Source organism: Phodopus roborovskii, unplaced genomic scaffold (genome assembly GCF_943737965.1).
Source record: "Phodopus roborovskii unplaced genomic scaffold, PHOROB, whole genome shotgun sequence".
NCBI lineage: Eukaryota > Metazoa > Chordata > Mammalia > Rodentia > Cricetidae > Phodopus > Phodopus roborovskii.
In genome coordinates, this window is record NW_026126416.1 from 753,521 (window position 1) to 774,993 (window position 21,473).

A 21,473-nucleotide genomic window follows, 5' to 3' on the forward strand; every position below is an offset into this window, starting at 1 on the left:
TTTTTTACTTTTCAAAGTTTGTTTCTGGTCAATCTAGGTGCTTTGCGTTTTTGTGTATATTCTGAAAATTGCTTGTTAGTTTCTGACAGTAATTTGCTACGATTTTGGTAGTGCTTTTTATGGGTTACACCTCAGTTTGTGAGTGAATTATAAGCAGAATCACAGTGACTGCTCTTCAGTGTGGCAGCGGTTATTTCTGTTTACTTTCTCCTCTAATTCCCCTTGGGAGTGTTCTGTAGTTTTAAGTATGCTGATCTTTTCTGTGTTCTGACAGGCTTGTCTATATCTCATTTTTATTGAGTTATTCAAAAGTAAAGACGATGCAAAGTCCCCATGTACCAGTGGATCTCAACCTTCCTAACGCTCTGACATTTTAACACAGTTCCTCAAATTGTGGTGACCAGCCCCCCTCCCCCTACTTCTTAGCTGTAATTTTGCTACTGCTATGAATTGTAATGTAAATATCTGATGTGGCACCCCAGAGGGCTCACGACCCCTTGGTTGAGAACCACCGCCCCATACTCAGTTCTTGCAATGCACAACCTTCTCCTACAGCTGCTGGCATCCCATAGCTCAGCAGTGTAGTTGCCACAACTAGGGAACTCACTTCCTAATTGTCACTCAAAGCCCATAGCTAACTAAGCATCCACTCTGAGTGCAGCCTGTGGGTTCTAGAAATCTCTTAAGGCATCTGTCTACCCATCGTTAGAATATCACGCAGAATAGTATCGGTGCTGCAAAACTCCTCTGTGCCTTAATAACTCGTGTGCTTTTCCTGCTCCCACTGGCAATCATGACTCTTTTTTACCATCTTCATATTTTTACCATTTCAGCACATCGCAGTTGGATTTGTTTTGTGTACATTTAAGGGCCTTCTTTGTCTTTTACTGGTTTGGTAGCTTATTTCTTTTTATGATAGAATAACATTCTTTATATACCTGTCTATTAAAGGTCATCTTAATTAGTTCTAAACTTAATGCTGATATAAATATTCATATCCCTAAACATCTCTGAGACAAAGAGCTTGATCATGTAGCCCAGGCTAGTTCTAGAATTTACCATGTAGCACAGGCCAGTACAAAACTTACAGCAATCCTGCTCAGACTCTTGAGTGTCTTGAGTGCTAGCATTGCAAGTCTAACCCACCAAGCCCAATTTTTTTTTCTTCATTTAAATATTTTTAAAAAAAATTTTAAAATTTAAATTAGAAACAAGCTTTCTTTTTTTTACATGTCAATCCCAGTTCCCTCTCCTTCCTTTTCTCCCCTGCCTCCACCATCCCTTTTCTTCCCCCCAGGGAGGGTGAGACCTTCCATGGGGGAATCTTCAAAGGCTGTCATATCATTTGAAACAGGGCCTAGGCTTAGGCCTTCCCCCATGTGTTTAGGCTGAGAGAGTATCTCTCTATATTCATAGATTGCCCAGGCCTCCTAACTGACACCCACATTAAGGAGGTCTTGTTTCGCAGCTATCATACTGGGGTCCATGAGTTCCCCCTTGTTCAGGTCAGCTGTTTCTGTGGGTTTTTCCAGCCTGGTCCTGACCCTTTGCTCATCACTCCGCCCTCTCTGCAACTGGATTCCAGGAGTTCAACTCAATGTTTAGCTGTGGGTTTCAGCTTCTACTTCCCTTAGCTCCTTGGTGAAGGCTCTAGGATGGCATATAAGGTAGTCATCAATCTCATTATTAGGGAAGGGCATTTAAGGTAGCCCTTAAGGTAGTTGGGGGTCATCCTTGTAGGTCTCTGGACATTTCCCTAATGCCATATTTCTCCTTAAATCTATAGTGGCTCCCTTATTATGCTATTTCTTTTCTTGCTCTCCTCTATTCTTCCTTCGACTCAATCTTTCTTCTCCTTTATGTCCTCCTCTTCCCTCCTTTTCTCCCCTTCTCTTTCTCCTAATTCCCTCTCCCCTCCCCACCTGCTTCAAGTTTGCTCAGGAGATCCTGTCCCTTTCCCCTTCTGAGGGGGACCGTGTATGTCTCTCTTAGGCTCCTCCTTATTTCCTAGTTTTCTGTCAGTGTGCATTGTAGGCTGGGTGAGACAAGCTTGATTTCCTTGATCACAAAAAAAAGCTTGCACTGTCTCCCACTTGACTGTAACATTAGCTGTAGGGTTTTTTTTTCTCTATATTTTTGTAGATTTTTTAAATTTTAAAAATTTTAATTTTTGAAATTATCTTTTTTGTTGACTCCCATGGCCCATCAAGTTGAGGCTCCTCCCCCTGCATCGAGGTTGGGCAAGATAATCCAGCATGGAAAAATAGGTTCCCAAAAGCCAGCCCATGTGTCAGGGACAGGTCCTGGTCCCACTGCTAGGAGTCCAACAAACAAACCAAGCTACACAACTGTCACACCCATGCAGAGGGCCTAGGATGATCCTATGCAGGCTCCCTAGCTGTCATTCAGAGTTGTTGAGCTTCCACAAATTCAGATCAACTGTCTCTGTGGGTTCCCTTGCCATGATCTTGACTCCCCTGGTTTATAGGATCCTTCCCCTCTCTCTTCAGCAGGACTCCTGGAGGTCAGCTCAGTGCTTGGCTGTAGATCTCTGCATCTGCTTACATCAGTTACTGGATGAATGCTCTCTGATGATAATTAGGATAGTCATCAATCTGATTACAGGAGAAGGCCAGTTCAGGTACCCTCTCCACTATTGCTAGGAGCCTTAATTGGGGTCATCTTTGTGGATTCCTGGGAGTTTCCCTGGTACCAGATTTCTCCCTAACCCCAAAATGGCACCCCCATCAAGGAATCTTTTTCACTTTTCTCCCCATATGTCTTACCCACAACTGCCTAATGTGATCCCTCATGTTCTCATACCTGATCCCTGCCCTTCTCCCCACCATCTCATCCCCAGTTTACCCAGAGCATCCCTGTATCTCCTTCCCGGGGACCTCCATGCATCTCTCTTGGGCCCTCCTTGTTACCTAGCTTTTCTGGAACTGTGAATTATAGCCTGGTTATCCTTTACTTTGCAGCCCAATAGTGGTATAGCTTGTTATTGAGGTAGATTGGTTTCCAATTTTCTGAGAAACAGCCATACCAATTTCAATAGTGGCTGCTGTATGAGTTTGCACTACCACTAGCAGTGCAGAAAAGTGTTCCCCTTAATCCACCTCCTCTCCAACATAGGCTGTCATTAGTGTTAGCCATTCTGACAGGTATAAGATGGTATCTCACAGTCATTTTGATTTGTGTTTCTCTGATGGCTAAGGATGTTGAATGCATTTTTAAGTGTATATCAGCCATTCTTCCGTTGAGATTTCTCTGTTTAAATCTGTACCCATTTTTAAAATAGGGTTATTTTGTATTTTCATGTCTAGTTTCTTGAGTTCTTTATATATTTTGGAAATCAGATGTGGGGTTAGTGAACATCTTTCCCCATTCTGTAGGCTGCTGATTTGTCTTATTGACAGTATCCTTTGCCTTACAGTAGCTTTTCAGTTTCAGGAGGTCCCATTTATCAAGGTCAGAAAATTCTTTTTTAAAAAAACCAGTTTACAGAGAGAGTTTTAGAAAGTCATACATGGGTGTTGAATCTTTTAAAGTGATGTGTTCCTATCTATTAATATGTTCATGTGACTTTTCTATTTTGACCTGAACATAAATTCATGTTTTGAATATCATAGCCTGCATGCCTGAAACCAATTATATTTGGTTGTGGTATATGATAATATTTTTCCAGTTATGAATTTCCTGTTTTGAATTGTTTCTTACTGGTATATAGAATTGTATTTTATTCTTGTATATTGACCTTGTAAACTTGCTAAATAATAGTAGGATAATTTTAAAAGAATAAATACATATTTTATACAGATACTCAAGTCAGTACAAATGGCCACTCATCTGAAGACCCGAGGGAACCCTTACAGATCTTTAGGTCTCTCTTTTTATGTATTTCTCCTTTGCATACTTGAAACAAATGGTATCCACCTAGGTTCCTGCTCCATGCACATAGCCTAGACGTTTTCAGGAAACAAGTTCACAGGACTTCTTTTGTTAGTTACTTGTATATAACATACATTTTCCTTAATTGCTTGATACTCAATATCTTTAAAATTATTGTTTCATGCATGTTGTCTTTTTTTTTTAAAGAAACACCATACTTTGTATTTATACACCATGACTTTTCAATTATTCTCTTGATGGTATTTAGATTATTTAATTTTTTTCCTTTACAAAAGAAATGTAATGAACATGCATGCTTTTCAGTATTATGGGATTATGCAATTTTACATAACTACCCAATGAGATACTTAAAACTGTATAAAAACATCAAAATTTGAGTGCCTACTATGTGATCAGAATTATATTAGACAATGCATGTAATTCTAATGAGAGTTCTTATTTAAAGATAATATTTTTCAAGTAATTAAAACATTAAGAGAAAGAGAAGAATTCGTAGACATACTCTTAGGTACTATTTTATCCAGAGTCATAGGCACATGAGATATTCTGAACAAACAATGCTTCCAGAAAGTTAAAATATATAGTAAAATATGGTGCGCTCTTAACCTAATTATAGCACATTGAAATCCAGAGCACAGTATAACACACCTTCAAACTTTAGTGCAAAGTATAAAATTAAATAATTTAAGATCTCAGTGACTCATAAATATCTTTATAAACATAAATGTTTGTATTCTACTATACATGTGGGACACTGAAATGAATCGGTACTGGCAAATGCCCCCAGCATTATAGAAATCAAATTGCCATGCATTTTAGCTAATGGTTGGTAGCATGAATCTTTTCTTCCTAGTTCTCTCATAGTGTGTATTTTATTTATAAATCTATATCACTTATCAGAGTCTGTGTCTTCAGAATGATTTATATTTCTGTCACTTAATCTGCCCAGATTAGTAACACCTGGAGGGCAGGGACACTGTGTTCTTTATGGTTTTCAATTCTACTGTGTCTAAGTGTTAGATAGGATTAATTAAATCGGATGCATAGAGAGCTTCGGAAGGTCGGCAATTTCAAACCTCTTTGGGTTGAATTGGGATACGCTTCAATATATAATTTAGTAAAACAGTGCTGAAGATGCCAACAGTCCTATGTGAAAGTAAAAGTGTCCACATCGTAGTGTAAAGTTCAGCTCTGCTTCTGTAGGGAGTTTGACAACGTCTACTTGGACCATAAGAATGCCCCAAGAGAGGGAGGGATTTGAAAAATGGAAAAAGGGATCTCTCTGACTCAAGGGAGGAAAACCGCCTTTAGGGATTCATGGCTTCTTCTCTTTTTTGTGCTCTTTCTGTTGGTGTACACATTATTGAATTCCAAAGATACATATATAAAGTTCAGATTAATATGCAGACTGTTGGTTTAGTACTGGATTATTAGTTCTTTAGTACTGCTTGTTTGTTTTTAAAGGAAGGAATAAAAGCCTAAACTTGGACGAATTCTCATATATTATATTGTCATGAGCCAGCAGAAGAAAAAAATATTTAGTGTTAATTCAACAAATGCATACTAAAATTACTTTTCACAGGAAGTTCAAGATTTGTTGCTTAGATGTAGATCATCTTGGTAGTCTACAATTCCTCTAAGCTGGAACTTTCTACTGGGGTCAAGTTGTTAAATTTAAAAAGAAATGAATTGGAGGTTATACTGTGAAGTGTTTCTTTAAGACATCTTTCACACTAATTCTTAATTGGCTATTTTAAGAAAGAATCTAGAAGAGAATAGGTAGCCAGTAGTTTTATAGAAAGAACCTTCAAGAAGGTATGGCCACATCTTGACACAAGTAACTTCTGTATTTAAAATTTATTTATGATATCATGTGGTGGTGATGCATGCTTTTAATCCCAGCACTTGGGAGGCAGAGACAAGCAGATCTCCAAGTTCAAGGACAGCCTGGTCTATAGAAGGAGTCTTATGACAGTCAGAGCTACAGAGAAACCCTGTCTCAAAAAAAAACTTTTTTTTTGTAAATTTATCATTTATTATTACTATCCCTGCCCACTGTGTGAGCAAAGTTAAAGGCGAAATGTTCTTCTTCTGGTCTCTATTTTATGTATATCCAAACAATTGTATTATGAAATTGAAAAGGTTTGAGCATAGCTGGATCTTTATTTTCTGTGGAGCCATCTTTTCCATACCATGGGCCGATGTAGAGTGGGCTAGAGGGAGGATTGGCTGAGAAGAAAAGCCTGCTAAAACACATGTCTGTACTGTGTCCTAGTTTTCCACTGTATAGATTAATGGAAGAAAAGATCTCAGAAAAAATAATGAAGAATAATGAATTTAATTCTGTTTTTGTTGTTGATGTGTAGATGCAAAGATTCTCCTGCATAATAAGCTTTTATCTGACAAATTTCCTCTCCTGGTACATTTAGATATATGGTTAAATTTATAAGTTTCTTAAAAATGTAGCATTAAAATGTACCTTCTTTTATTCTAGTAATTTGTGGAATCAACTTGGTAACAATTGAATCTGGCCTTTGGATGAGAGGTTGAGAGGATGGGGTACATTAAGAATGAATTCCTTAAACAATGCAAATGGGTCATTTCAATTTTTTGTCCCTTGACAAACTTCCCATAAATGGATGTATCCAGATTTCATCCTCAGAAAAAAGCTGTGGTAAAATAAAGGAACAAGTATGAGAGATTGTGTATATGTGTGCAAAAGTGAGTGTGTGCAACTCTAAGAAATGTTTTTGTAGAAAATGATAAAATACTTTAAGGCATTTGTTTCACTGTTATTTCATAAGACTATAAATATAGTATCTGTATAATTGCAAATTTATATTAATTTATTTTCTCACGATGCTGATACTGAGCCCAGTGCCTTATGCATGCAAGGAAAGTACTCTTTTACAGATACACATCCACAGTCCTCCAAAGATAATATGTTTTAAAGCATTATAATTCTTAAAAACTATTAACATTTCATTCTGATCTCCATTGTCTTGGTAATATTAATATGAGCTAAAAATAAAAAACAAAAAACAAAACAAAACCAAAAAACCAAAACAACAACAAAAAAAACCCTTAGATTATTCATCCATTCCGTGAAGAGTTTCTTCACATGGCCAATATCCCCAGCATCACCACTTGGTCTACATTTAGTTTGGTCATTAGAGTATCAGTCCTTGTCAATAGCATCATGCTATTCATATGCCAGGTCAATGGCAATGACTGGTTTTTAATTGATGTTTAGTGAAGCCATGGGCTCTGTGCCTCCAGTGTAATTAGGGGGGACAAGGGCAGCATTGTCTTTTCCCAGTTTTAAGTCAGAATAGTTTCATGTCCATTGGTTCTGTATTAGAATTTTTGAAAGCCTCTCTCTCTCTCTTTTTTTAAAGAATTTCCCTCTCTAAAGAAGATATTTGAAAAGCCACAGTAAAGATGCCCTTTTTATCCTAGTTTTTTTCCATCTCTAATTTCTTATTAAAAATTCCTCCCTGTGTAAACCTGAAATGGAAATAGAAATACCTACACAATCAGCACCTAAAGTACTAGAATAATTTATAATTGCTACAGTTAGTAATGATGTATCATTAATGATAGCTCACTAAGAGGTGTAGCAGAGGAACAATAAATTACAGGTTGTGTCTAGTCTCTACCTCTTCAACGATTTCGTCTAATTTTAGAAAGGAGATAGGATAGCAAGTGAGAGAATAGTAGAATTTTAGCAAACCTCTCTGAATCTGCTCTAATTCATCAAAGAAAGAAAATGATTTACATGATTGGCGCTCTAATTATTACTATTGAAATTATTTCAACATTCCTTGTTACTAATGATATCACACTGGCTGAGGATTTTCTGTGGTACAGTGCAAAGAGCAGGAATTTTAAAGTATTTAAATCAAATTGAAATATTAAATTAATATTAAGAGCATTAATTTTAAAGTAAAAAATTTCCTGATTTCTGTTGAATACTCCTTGGAGTCTCGATGTCAGGGGTTTTATCCCATGTTTATTTTATAGTCATAATCCCAATAGAAAAAAGATTTGTATAACAAGAAACAACGCCCAGAGGATGAGCAATGGCTCCACCTCACAGTGTTGGTATGGAAGTCTCATAAAGCATGTGGAAAGTATTCACAAGGGTCCTGACCTTCCTCTGTTGGAGTGAGTGGGGTGAGGTAGGGGACAAGGCTTGGAGGGCAAAGGGCTGGTCAGTTAATCTCAATGAGACAAAGCAGGTTGTTTTTGGTACCATTGTTGTCAAAATGGAATTTAGTAGGGGATATATAGGGAACAGACATGCATAGAAGAATTAGCACCAGCTTAAGAACCTATACTGTTATGGGACTTACTTGGCCGAAGCCTCAGAGTTCTCTTCAGGAAGAACGTCCTCAGATTGCCACAGACTAGCTAACTCAGGAACCTGGGCCAACAGTGCAGGGCTGATGATGGGGAAGTACAGGGAAAATGACAAACGGAGGCTGTGATGGATATTCTTGGTTGTCAGCTTGACTACATCTGTAATGAACTAAAACTCAAGTGGCTGGATAGACCTGTGATGGATTTTTTTTTTTCTTAATTAAATCATTTGAAATGGGAAGACCCACTTTTAATTCAAATCATTTGAGGTTGAAAGATTCACCTTTAATCCGGGTCACACCTTCTGCTGGCAGCCTACATAGAGGACATGGAAGAAGGGATCTTTTGCTCTTGGCCTGCTTGCTGTCACTCTCACTGGCAAGTTCATTCTACCCACGTCTTTGGGATTCTGGTATATGTGAAGACATCCAGCTTCGTGCACTGAACAACTATGGGATTCTTGGACTTTCTGTTGGTAGACAGCCATTGTTGGAATACCTGGACCATAGCTTGTAAACCCTCCTAATAACACGCACGCATGCACGCACGCGTGCGCTTGCGTGCGCGCGCGCACACACACACACACACACACACACACACACACACACACACACACACACACACCCTATCAGTTTGTTTTGTTTTGGTGTGTGTGAGCCAGGCAGTGGAAGGGGTGGGTAAGCAGTTAATTGGTGACAATGTTTAAGAGGGTAAAGTCTAGCTCTCTTGTCCCCAGAACTAGAAGTCATGAAAGTTGCTTCTGTTGCTCTATCCACAGCACACGCAGAAACCCACATGACCAAAACAACAAATGTAGATGTGCTAGCACTGTCACTTCATAAATCAAAATAGGTAAAAGGGTTGGAAAGCTTCAAGCCACTGACATTAAGGATATTACCAATGGGGATGGTAATTCTTCTGCAGGAATTCTGCTTCAGACCCTGAGGAAATAGTGAAGGCAAAACCCCATGAGGAATAAGGAGAGCGTTGTCTGGGTATGCCATGGTCCCCTCATTAAGAATGCATGTCAAAGGTGGAGAGGTGGTGATATCACCTTGATATTAAGGCAATTTCTGGTTACCTGGAACCCTCGGTGGCTTCTTTGCATGGAGTGCCTATCTTCCTGAGGGGTCCTGGCTAACCTAACAGAGATACTCCTTGCTATTCAGGATTTTATACTGAACTTATCAGGGTCTGAATATAGCAATAGATAATGGCCAGAGCATGTAAGAGAACTTTTTTTAATCTGGTTGACCTCATTAGCCTGAAGCTCTGCTACAGCTACCTTAGTAAATAGTTCAGGAGGTTATACCACTTCCTCAGGAACAACAAGTCCAGGAAGCCAAGCCACAGCCTATGCAACTAGCACCCGTCAGTGCGACTGTGGTCAGTGACCACGTTTCCTTGTTTGACTCCACTTTCAACCCAGAACCAACAAGAGAAAGACAAACATGCTCTTCACACCAAACGTGCAAGACATTCTGCATCTGTTAGCCTGCCTGCCTTTTCCTTGGGGGCGACAACTGACTGCTACTTAGAGCTTCTCTGAAGTCTTCCCTTGCTTTCCCAAGTCATTGTATGCCTTCGCATCTCTGCCATTGTGCTTGCACCCTAAGCACACTTGCTGCTTGTTTTCAAGGAGGTTGTTTCCACCTAGCACATCTTTCTATAGTGCTCATGTTTGTTTCCATGAGGTACTGATGTTTAATGCTAGTGTGTTAATAACAGTGAGTAAAACAAATGATTCCAGAATGGTACTGATTTTAATCATGTAACCTGATTTACCCAGAAACCTTAGTTTGGGATTCATTGATGCTTGGGTCACAGGATCTTATGAAAAAAGAATTCTATTGTGGTATAATTTACACAGTGTGTAATTTACTCATTGAAATGTATAGTCAGTTATGGTTGGTATACTTATATATTATACCATCAATTCCATAGTACAAGTTTGGAAAAACTTTGTAACCTCCAATTATTTCCTTATAACTATGGATAGTCTCATCTCTGATCCATATCTACTCTGAGACAATTGCTAATCTCTAGACAGCTGACTTTTCTAAAAGTTTTCTGTAAGTGGCATCATTTAAAAAGAAAAGACATATTTGATTCCTTTAAACTAGCATAATGTTTTCAAGGGTCATCCACGTTGTCTTGAGACAAGAAAAAGAAAAAGGGAAGATTGGGCCTTTCTTTTGGCTAGACCCTCAGTACACTTTTTATGATACTTTGAGTTTTCCTACTTTCTCTGAAGCTTCTCTCCCTACCACGTGGTTGCTTGTCAGCACCGTGTGTGTGACCTCAGTGCTGGCTTAAACAACACGGGTTTCTATCTCTTTCTCCTCCATTCTCCTCTGGGGAACTGCTTAGATTTAAAAATCCTGTAGGTTTTTCTCCTAAGCTCCAATAAAATTGGCCTTGCACTTCCATTTGAGCCTATACTTAACTATTGGTTTCAGGAATTTCAGTCCATCATGGCAGGGAGGGAGCACAGTTGAGTAGAACTGTTTTAGGTCATTGTGGTCAGAAAGCAGAGAGAAGGGTTCCAGGGCAAGATGTAACTCCCAGACACCCACAATGCCCTACTTACAACTAGGTTCTGATACCTTTCATTACCTTCCAATAATGCCACCATATTATGAATCCATTAAGGGTCTGATACGTTCATTAGGTCAGAGCCCCCATGATCTAATAGTCACACATACACCCAGAGGTGAGGCTTAGTAATTTCCTAGGTAATAATCCCCTCATGTAATGTGTTTGTGATAATTACTTTGTCTATCCTAGGTCTTGGGCATGCATTTCCATATGAACTTGAATCCATTTGTTTAATTGCCCAGCATTCTTCATGCAGCCTTGGCACTGAGAAGGTACAGGGCCTGGTGGTGCAGTTGACGGCACAGCATAAGGAACTTGAGAAACAATTGTGCCATCTGAAGTGGATGATTATGAAGAAATGGTCACTTAGAGTACTGTGCTGGCTGGTTTTACATCAACTTGACACAATCTGGAGTCATTTAGGAAGAGTGGATATCAATTGAGAAAATGCCCTCGCCAGATTAGCCTCTGGGCAAGCATGTGATACATTTTTTTGATTGGTAATTGATGTGGGAGGAACAAGCTTACTGTGGGCTGTGCCTATCATGGGCTGGTGTTCCTGGTTGTATACAAAAGTAGGCTGAGCACTCCAGGAGGAATTAGCCAGTAAGTGGCATTGCTTCATGGCCTCTGTATAAGTTCCTGCCTGAATTCCCCGCCCCAACTTCCACCACTGACAGTGTATGACCTGAGCGCTATGAACAAAAAACTCTTTCCTCCCCAAGTTGCTTTTGGCCAAGGTGTTTTATCACAGCAATAGAAATCCCAAGACAGCAACATACTTTACAAAATCATTGCAGTAACAGTATGAAGGTGGCACAGTTATTATTTTCAATTCAAAGATGAAGAAATTTAAGTTCAAAGTGTTTAGTTAGCAGCACTGTAAATTGGTGAAATTAGCACTCAAACTCAGGCTTCTAGACCCCAGAAACTTGCTCATCGTATTTTTGTGTGGCTCTGTCCCCCAGCTTCTGTAAGTGCACTGAAAGGAAAGCAGACATTTTGAAGATGGCCTTGAATTCTCTGGGCTCTAAGGATTATCATTGCAAAATTTACCTGAAATCTATTGAGTTCAATCATAAACTGAAAGCACTGGAAATCAAAATCACTTAGCAAATCAAAGGTCCAGTGTTTAGTAAGGAGTTAATAGCACAGGCCAAGAGGCTTAACAAGGCTTGCTTGTTGGGTTATTTCTTGGCCGATCCATGGAAACTTAGATTTCAGGTTGACTCCTACCCTTCTACATTCTTGTGCACAGATCATACATACAATGCATTGAAGACTTAGGCTCCTCCTTCTGGGACCCTGGGAACCTGGTGGGTGCTCATCAGGGGTGCCTCTGTGGTCAAATTCTAGCAAATGCCAAGCTTCTTCTGTGATCCCTCCTAGCAATTACTGGAATTTGAGTAATGCTTTGAGACTTCTGCTTTCATTATGTGGGATTTTAAAATGCAGATTGGGAGTTACTTTGAAACCACAGCCTGATTGCAGGTCAGGTTATAGACTAGACAGGTTATGATTGGTGGAGATGGTCACAAAGACCAAAGACCAAAAAGAATTAAAATGGGAATTATTAATAAATAAAATAATGTTGAAGTTGAGTTCTGAATTCTTAGCATAGCCTTTGGAATGTACACTAGATTTAAAACATCAGTTAGTGTGGGGAAAAAAAAAAACTATTTGCAGATAATTCGGAAAGGTCATTAAAATCAGAGTAAAGTTAGACACAACGTTGTACAAATAGGAATATTTTTACAATGTTTAAATGAATTCACTTATGCTTTTGGAAGGAGAAAGATCCTAGTATTAAAAAAGAAGTATTTAGTGGTCATTTTCGAACTTTCACTCTTAATGTGAAAGGACTGAGCATTGTGAACTGTGCTGTAGATAAACCAAGCAATAACATGTACAGTACCGTTTTTACTTTATAGTTTCTGTAGACAGTATAAACATTCACATGTGTATTAGTATGTTTAAAATATTATTTATTTAAGAGTTATTTATGTAAGTGGGCATGGTGACACACACCTTTAATTTTAGTGCTCTGATTACTCACAAGTCAGAGCCTGTAGAGCCGCCCTTGTATCTGATTTACTTCTGTTAGCAGACCTTGTATTTAGCAGACCTTTCCTCAGACGACACCGGAAAGCTGCTTCATTTCTTAGTTCTACATTCTTGACTTGTGTCTTTGATTTGACTCTACTCAAGAACTGTTTCTCTTCTATTGCTGAGGTTTTTCTTTCTCCCCTTAATCATGCAAACTGATAAAACTGATTTCTGGATGTTTCACTGAGGACTGACTATGAGTTTTTAAAAGCCTACGATTTATACCTTTTTCCTAAACAGTAATCTGAAAATAGTTGAAAGGGTTAAATAAATGTCTGTAATCTTTTAAAAAGAGTAGCTCCTTCCTTTCTTTCTTCCTTCCTTCTTTCCTTCCTTCCTTCCTTCCTTCCTTCCTTCCTTCCTTTCTTTCTTTCTTTCTTTTTTGGTGAAGAGAAAAGTGTGTGTTTATGATGTATTGCAATTGATTACAAATGCCAGAAAAATGATGCTGAGACTTAAAGCTGGCTTGCTGGCCAGCCTTCAAGAGACGTATCTGCTAGAAGTTTTGGTAGTAGAAAGAGGCTTTTTCTCTTGTTTGTTTTATATCACAACTATTTACAAATAAATCTGTGTGTCTATTAGAATTGAAAACTTTAACAAGGTACAGCACTTAAAAATTGAAAGCGTATTTTATTATTTTGGAGTACTTTACATAGATCACACATTCGGTTGCCTTGGAGCTAATGATATAACAATTAGTTTACTTTCTGAAAGTTTTGCAGAAAATATTGCAGTGCTTGGAAGTGCATATATTTTATGTGATATCAATATATATTTTTTAACCAGAAAAAATGGGAAGTGTTCACTCAATGTATTATAATATGCTTTTGCTGATAGGAAGGCAAACCAGATAACTTTGGGGTTGAAAGAGAATTGCATGAATTTGAAAGTAATTTCCTTAAACAGAAATAAACCAAACAACTCTCCAAGCATGTTATTTTATTCGTGTCAAATAAGTAAATTCAAAAGGAGTATAAACAATGTAAGTTAAGTAAAATATAGGCAGTCACTGTAGATTCTGTATAATTTTCTTGGCATCTTTTTATTACTCACTGGACTTCAGTGTCAAAGAGGAACAGCAGAAATTGTAAGGCTCGAAGAGTTGTTTTCATCGAATTGAAAGTTGGTACTACAAATTTATCACTATATTATTACCTTTCAATTAATGGAGATTCTCTCTCTCTCTGTGTGTGTGTGTGTGTGTGTGTGTGTGTGTGTGTGTACGTGTATGTTACTGGACCTGAAACCCAGGGTCTTATACATATTAGACAAGCTCTCATCACTGAACTATATCCCTAGCACTAATGGAGTTTTCTTGAGTTTACATGTAGATATCCATTTCTTAATAAACATATATAAATAATTGTATATTTATAAGTAGTGAAGTAGATGATAGTAATATCTTTATAGATTTTAATTAGATAGGTGTGTTAATTCTATATTATGAGGGAGGCACAGATTATAGAAACCATTAGAAAACCAGAGTTGTGAAACATTCAGGCCTTTTTTTTCTTCAAGAGAAGAAAATGACTGATCTTGGTCTCCCAGAAGGCTGGAGTGAATGTTGTCTAACAATCTGGTGATCTTTTACTGTTCCATGAACCCAGCCTTCACCTGAACCCCCAAATCCTGAACATTGCTTAGGCTTGTAATACTGAGCTTTGACTGTCAGTAAATAGAACCCTTCCATATAAAAGGAGTCCCATGTACTTTGTATCCTCCATCAATAGAATCCCCCCTTAGGCTTATTATAAACCCTTCATTATAAGGCCCTTACCCTGGGCATTGTCTGTAAGTCAATAGGACTCATTCTTGCAGTGAAGGTTATGGGTGCTTTGCTATAGAGGTGTGCTTTGCAAGGAAGCTTCGATGTAGTCATCCCTGTAGCCTTGCCATGATAATTGTCTTGTGAAGACTTTCCCCCAAAGGTTTACTGTGTTTAAATGTGCCAGAAAAATAAACTGTGAGGCCAAGCTCTGGAAATTTCTGCTAAAGTTGTGTTGGTCTGAGTTTTATTCTTCACACACATGGTTCATTTCCCTGCTAGCTGTGATGCTTGCAGGGACCCCAACAACATTACTTCATTGTAGATCACATTAAATAAGTAGAAGTGCGTTCTATTCTGTTGGTTATGAATGCAGGAGGCTGATTGTCAGTCTGAACTTTGATTTTGGTATTGTCTCTTTCAATAGTGACTATGCAGTTGATAACCATTAAGCGTTGAAAGGTCACAAATTCTCTCAGCACTGAATGTTAATTTTGACATCGTCTTGCCAGAGAAAGAAAACGTGACATGAATGTTTGAGGTAGAAAAACAAAGCGATGCTCCTGAGAAAGTGATAACTGTTTTATGTTGCCAACTACCAGCTCCTCTTTGTCCTTTGACCTTTTGTTCTTTGTCCACCATTTTGGTGATTAGTGATTAGGCTTCAGGTCTGTGTTATATTCCCCACCCCTATCCCTGCTTTTTTTTCCACATGGCATGGGCCATAATTTTGTTCTATGCAAGATTGAATGTGATAGGCTGCCTTTTCCCCTTTTCTTTGTCTCTTGTGGTGAGTACTGAACATGGGGTCTTGTGTTTGCTTGTAGGTGCTCCAATGCTGTTGTGTTCTTATCTTCATAAACCTTTCTGCCCCATCCTCTCAAATGCTGGGATTATAGGTGATCACCAGTTTGTATAGGCGGCTTCTACCGAGGCTCTCAGTGAGGCTGTGTCTTGATATTCATACTCCCCATCCTGAATGTGGAGGACCCTGAAGAGATGCTAATAAGAATTTATTATGGGAGGGCTGAAGAGAGGGCTCAGCCATTAAAGGCTAGGCTCATTGCCAAAAATTTAGTATGGGAAAACAGTGAAAGTTGCTGCCCCTAGCCTTGGGTTATTATCATTGCCTCTCCCTCCCTCCCTCCCTCCCTCTCTCCCTCCCTCCCTCCCTCCCTCCCTCCCTCCCTCTCTCCCTTCCCTTCCCTTCCCTTTCTTCATTCTTCCTAAAAACATTATGTTATTGGATGGGATGTCTTCTGATAGAATCAATTGGTTTATGGTTTTTCTGAATTCTTTATTCTTGTTGGTAATTTTGAAAAATTTACTTAATTTTTTTTTTCATATGTATGAGAGCCTTGGTTTCAGGTATGTCTGTGAACACCATGTGTGCCTGGTGCCTGCAAAGACCAGAAGAAGGGGTCAGATCTCTGAGAACTGGAGTTACAGTTTGTTGTTAACCTCCATATAGGTGCTGGGATTTAAACCCAGGCCATTTGGAAGTGCTCTTACCTACCACAGAGCCACTTCTCCTTGTTTCCTTTCCGGTAATCTCTCTTACTCTCTTGCTTGCTGCCATATTGTGAGGCAGTATGTGGAGAGGTTCATGTAACAGTGATCTGAGCTAATCTCCAACCTTGAGAAACTGAAGCCCAAGTCCATCAGCATGATGGGATATGAATTCTATTAACATACAGTTGAGCTTTTTTTTTTTTTTTTTTTTTTTTTTTTTGAACCTTTGGGTAACTGAGTCTCTGAAGGCACTCAGAGCTAGAGAATCTAGCCAAGTGGTACCTGGATACATGGCCCAGAGAAACTGTGAGATAATGCATGTTGTTTCAAGTCACTAACATTTTGGAGGTTATTTGTTACACAGCAATAGATAGCTAAAACAGGAGATATTGAAGCACTAAATAAATACTTCACGTATTTGGTTTGTATAGACATGTAGCTTGGTTGCTTTAAAATCTAATCACCTGAGATATTATATAAAATCCTTCTGAGTTAAAAGTATTATTAAAACTTTTTCAGCACATACAATTTTTCTAGTAATTTTCCTTCTTCTTCATTCTCTGTGTCTACACCAACACTAAGATCCTCTTTTTACTTGTTTTACTCCGAGAGACAGAACTGATATTAGAATGTTCTTTTATATACTTAATTGCTCATTTTCCAAATGGTAAGAATAAAGTAATCTGACAAAACACTCTGCATCTTGTAGCTGCTGGCTGTCTTGTCAATGAATATAAAGTATAGCATACATTTATGATTCATCCATTATCCATGATAAAATTGTTTCCCATGGGGTATTTTCGGCCAAGTGCTTCCTTCAGCTGATGTGACTGGGTTAAGCCAGTCATGACTCATCATATCACATGGCAGAGTGGGGGCTGGCACTGTCAAATGCAATGTACCAGATGGAAATTGTCAAAGGGAATTTTATTTGAACTCACATGAAAGTAACTTTTCACTGCTTCTTCTTACTCTAAATACAAATTACTAATGCAAAAAGTATTTTGTGGGCAGTTAGAATTCTAGAGAATGTCATTAAAAGACATCGTGCTCATGTACATAATAACAATACCTGTGAGTTAGAAGCCGGCTTGGACCACACAGTAAATTTAAGGACAGCCTGGGCTATATAGAAAATATATATTAAAAATGTATTTTGTCACTTGTGTGCATTTTGGGAATGTGTCATATTAGTGTCTTACAACTCGGGTAACAGGTCCACCTGGGTAAAGTTAAAAGAAAGGCTGGAGTTTATTGAATAATTCATTTTGCTAGAGAAGAAATTTGAGATTGAGTTGGTTTTACTTTATTTATTCTGGGTGTCATGCAACAGTTTTTTTTTAAATTTCTTTTTCTTTATCATTATTTTCTTTTTTATATTTATAAGCAATTTTTTATTTAAATTAGAAACAATCTTATTTTACATATCAATCCCAGTCCTCTCTCCCTCCCATTCTCCCATGCCTCCCACTGACCTCCATCCCATCCCTTTTCTTCTCCATAGAAGGACTTCTAAGGGGGATCATCAAAGTCTGTCACATCATTTACGGCAGGGCCTAGGCCCTCCCCCATGTGTCTTGGTTGAGAGAATATCCCTTTATGGGGATTGGGCTTCCAATGTCCATTTGTACACTAGGTATACATGCTGTTTCATTACCAGGGGCCCCACAGACTGCCCAGGCCTCCTGTCACCCACGTGCATGCTGTCACCCACGTGCATGCTGCCTCGTTCTGTCCTATGCTGGTTTCCAAGCTGTCAGTCTGGGGTCCTTGAGCTCCCCCTTCTTCAGGTCATCTGTTTCTGTGGGTTTTTCTCAGCCTGGTCTTGACCCCTTTGCTCATCACTCCTCCCTCTCTGCAACTGGATTCCAGGAGTTTGGCTCAGTACTTAGCCATTTAGGACTTTTAAGATAGTCTCTCCACTATTGCTTGTATTCTTAGGATCATCCTAGTATATTTCTAGACATTTCCCTAGTGCCAGATTTCTTTCTAAACCTATAATGGGGCATATCTTCCAGTACATTGGACTTGCTCTGTTAAGGTGTCAAGCTTTTCACCTCCTACTGAATGTAGCTGAGTTGACAATGATTCTTCACTTCTTTGTCTGTGTTTATAGATATCTAATGAAGCATTTCAATGGAGTCAGGAGCCAAGCTCAGGTTCTCTCATGGGTTAATCTAAGGAAGAGGGCAAAGGAGGAAGTTGGACTTTATAGGAGACTCCAGCTAATTTCTGTGATCTGTAAAACTTTGGCTCATTGAACAAAGGTCTCAAGGGTTGATTGATTTTTTTTTAACTTTGTTATTATTTTATTTGTTCTACAAAACAATTGGTTTCATTATGACATGGCTGTATACATATTTTATACTCCTACCCTCCTGCCCTTACTTCCTGCTTCTCATTCCCCTAAATGTTTCCCTTCTGTTTTCATTGGTTTTAAGTACCATTCATTTGCTGGATCGACGAGACACTGTTAAAAAAAAAAACAATAGAGAAAAAGCAAAAGTGTTTGTTCATGAAGTTTGAAATTGACTATTGTGCTAAGTGGTTCACAGTTTCACTGTTGGGTATTGTAGGTATTCTCAATGCCATACTATGAGCAATTAGATAATGACAGCTTATTAAACCATGAGTCAAACTTACTTCCCTTCTGGGAATTTGCTGTTCTCTTTAGAGAGCAATTGACCTTGGTTATCTGTTATTTGCTTAGATTATTTGTAATCCACAAGGTGTAGCAAGTTATTTGGTATCCAGTCACAAGCAAGCCATTCTCACAAGGTCTGCTTTCCTGACAGAGGGTTAGCTGCTCCCAGGCACACTCATGACTGGCTTTCTAATATCACCAAGGAGACAAGTCATGTGCTGGAAGCAGTTGTGAGTGGTGGGAGAAAAGAACAGATGATTACTTTCTTGTATTTAAGTTTTAGACTTACTTCTTTACCTTCAAGTAACTTAATTCCTTCATGGATTTGCTCTTGCTGTTGCTTGAAATTTCCTAGGTAGTGTTCATCCTTCCAGACACATCACAGCTATTGTCCCAGAAAGATGATTTGAACATTAATTGGGTACTGAACCCCGCACAAACAGCTCCTCTCTTCTATGTTCACATGCCTTGCTCATTTCCCTGTCTTCACACTTTACACATTGTACTATAAAATTAATTTGCTTACCTGACATATCTGACTCTCAAGATTGTAACACCTGAGATCAGAAATCATATCCTATTTAACACTGTAGTCTACTACATGATAACGACCATGATGTTTTTGTAAGGCTGCTATTATATAAGTTTTATGTTTAAGAACATGGTATTCTTCATCATATAGCAAACAATTCTACAAGTTCCACATCTTTTTGTAATTTATTTCGACTTAGTAAACGTTTTAATGTCCTTTAAAAGTTTGAAAGGCAGAGTAATAGATCTCCAAATGTCTGTGCTCAGTTCCTGAAAGCTGTAAATGTTTGGTTACACAGAAAAGGTGCACAGAAGAGCACAGTGGAAGTACAACCGGGAGATGTAATGTTACCTGAGTGCACCCATTTCACTTAGACAGGTGATGGAAGATGGGACAGTCTAGACAAGTAACCATTGAGAGACGCTTAAAAATTGTGATAGGAATGCTCAAGTGTAGCTCTTCACAATTGATGGCTTTTGTCAGGTGTGGAGGTAGGGGAGGATTCAATTTTCTTTAGGGGCTGGCCACTGGGAGTTTGACCATGCTTCAGTGAATACATGGGCGACACAAAATGGATTTGATATTTTTTTTTGTGCAGGGGTGGAGGTACAAGAGTGGATGGACTGGGGAGGACTGGGAAGTGGGTGTGATCAGGCTGCATTATGTGAAATTCCTAAGTGATTACTACAACTATTATTTTGGATTCTAGAAAAGAGGAATGATGGCTCAGTGGTTAAAGTTAAACACTAAGTGGAGCAGGGGAATGCCATAGAAGAGGGGGAGGGACTGTAGGACCCAGAGGGGTAGAGGAAATCATGAAAACATGGCCCACAGAATCAATTAAGCAGGTCTCACAGGGGCTCACAGAGATCGAAGTGATAAACGCAACTTTCTATGGGTCTGAGCTAGGTCCTCTGCATATAGTTTATGGTTGTATAGCTTGGTGTTCTTGTGGGACTCCCAACAGTGTGAGTGGGGACTGTCTATGACTCTTTTGCTTGTACTTGGGACCCTTTTCCTCTTATAGGATATGAGTTGATATGAGGGTTTAGCCTTATTGTATCTGTTGGGCTATATTCAGTAGATATCCCTGGGAGACCTCCTCTGGTGTTTTTGTTTTTTGAAGGGAAATGGAGGAATAGTGGATCTGAGGGAGAGGGGAGGTGATGGAGGAAGGATCTTAGAGGGAAACCTTGGTCAGGATGTAATGTATGAGAGAAGAATAAAAGGAAAAAGAGTGAAAACAGGTAAACTCACTTCAGATTGACATCATAAGCCTTGATCAAACCTTCTAGAGAGTCTGACGCCAGGTGGTTTATTGTCAGTATATTTAAACAAAGTTTACAAAAAAGTTTCCTGGTACACAGGGTACCCAGGTACACAAGAAAGCATATCCACATCAAAACTCAAGGTCATTTCTTCCAAGAAGATGGGTTCTAGAGATAGGTTACCTGTGCTAGCTTAAGGACTAAGGAAGGATATGCCATGGTCTTGGTCATACAGATAGGATAGAGGTCATTTGGGCTATTAGTAACTTCTGGTCCTAGATGTCGACACTTGGGGATCCCCTACCTGCAAGGGTTTATTTAGAGTACTACCATCTCTGGTTCTTGTTGTAGGAACTTGATACGGCCTGGCCCAACAGAGAATGTGGGTCACCTGGCTCTCTGTCACCTCCAATCCCCAGATTTCTGGAAGTAATAATAATAGTTTTACATCTGTTTCTTTGACCTGTGGGCACAAGGACCTTTGTGCTGTGCTCCCAACACCTCCTTATGAAATAACAACCAAGGTTATAGCCTTGTGCATGACGCATCAGTTCATTTGAGCAAATTAAAGTATGCTTATTTTTTATGAAAAGCCATTATCACAAGGTAGTATTGTGCAACAAAACAGAAAGCAGTATGTGCAAAAATCCCATTTTTTCTTTTATTGAAAAAATAGATTTTTTTTTTACACTATATATTCTGATTGTGGTTTCCCCTCTATCTATTCCCGGTCCCTGCCCACCTCCTCTCCCACCTGGATATACGCCTTTTCTG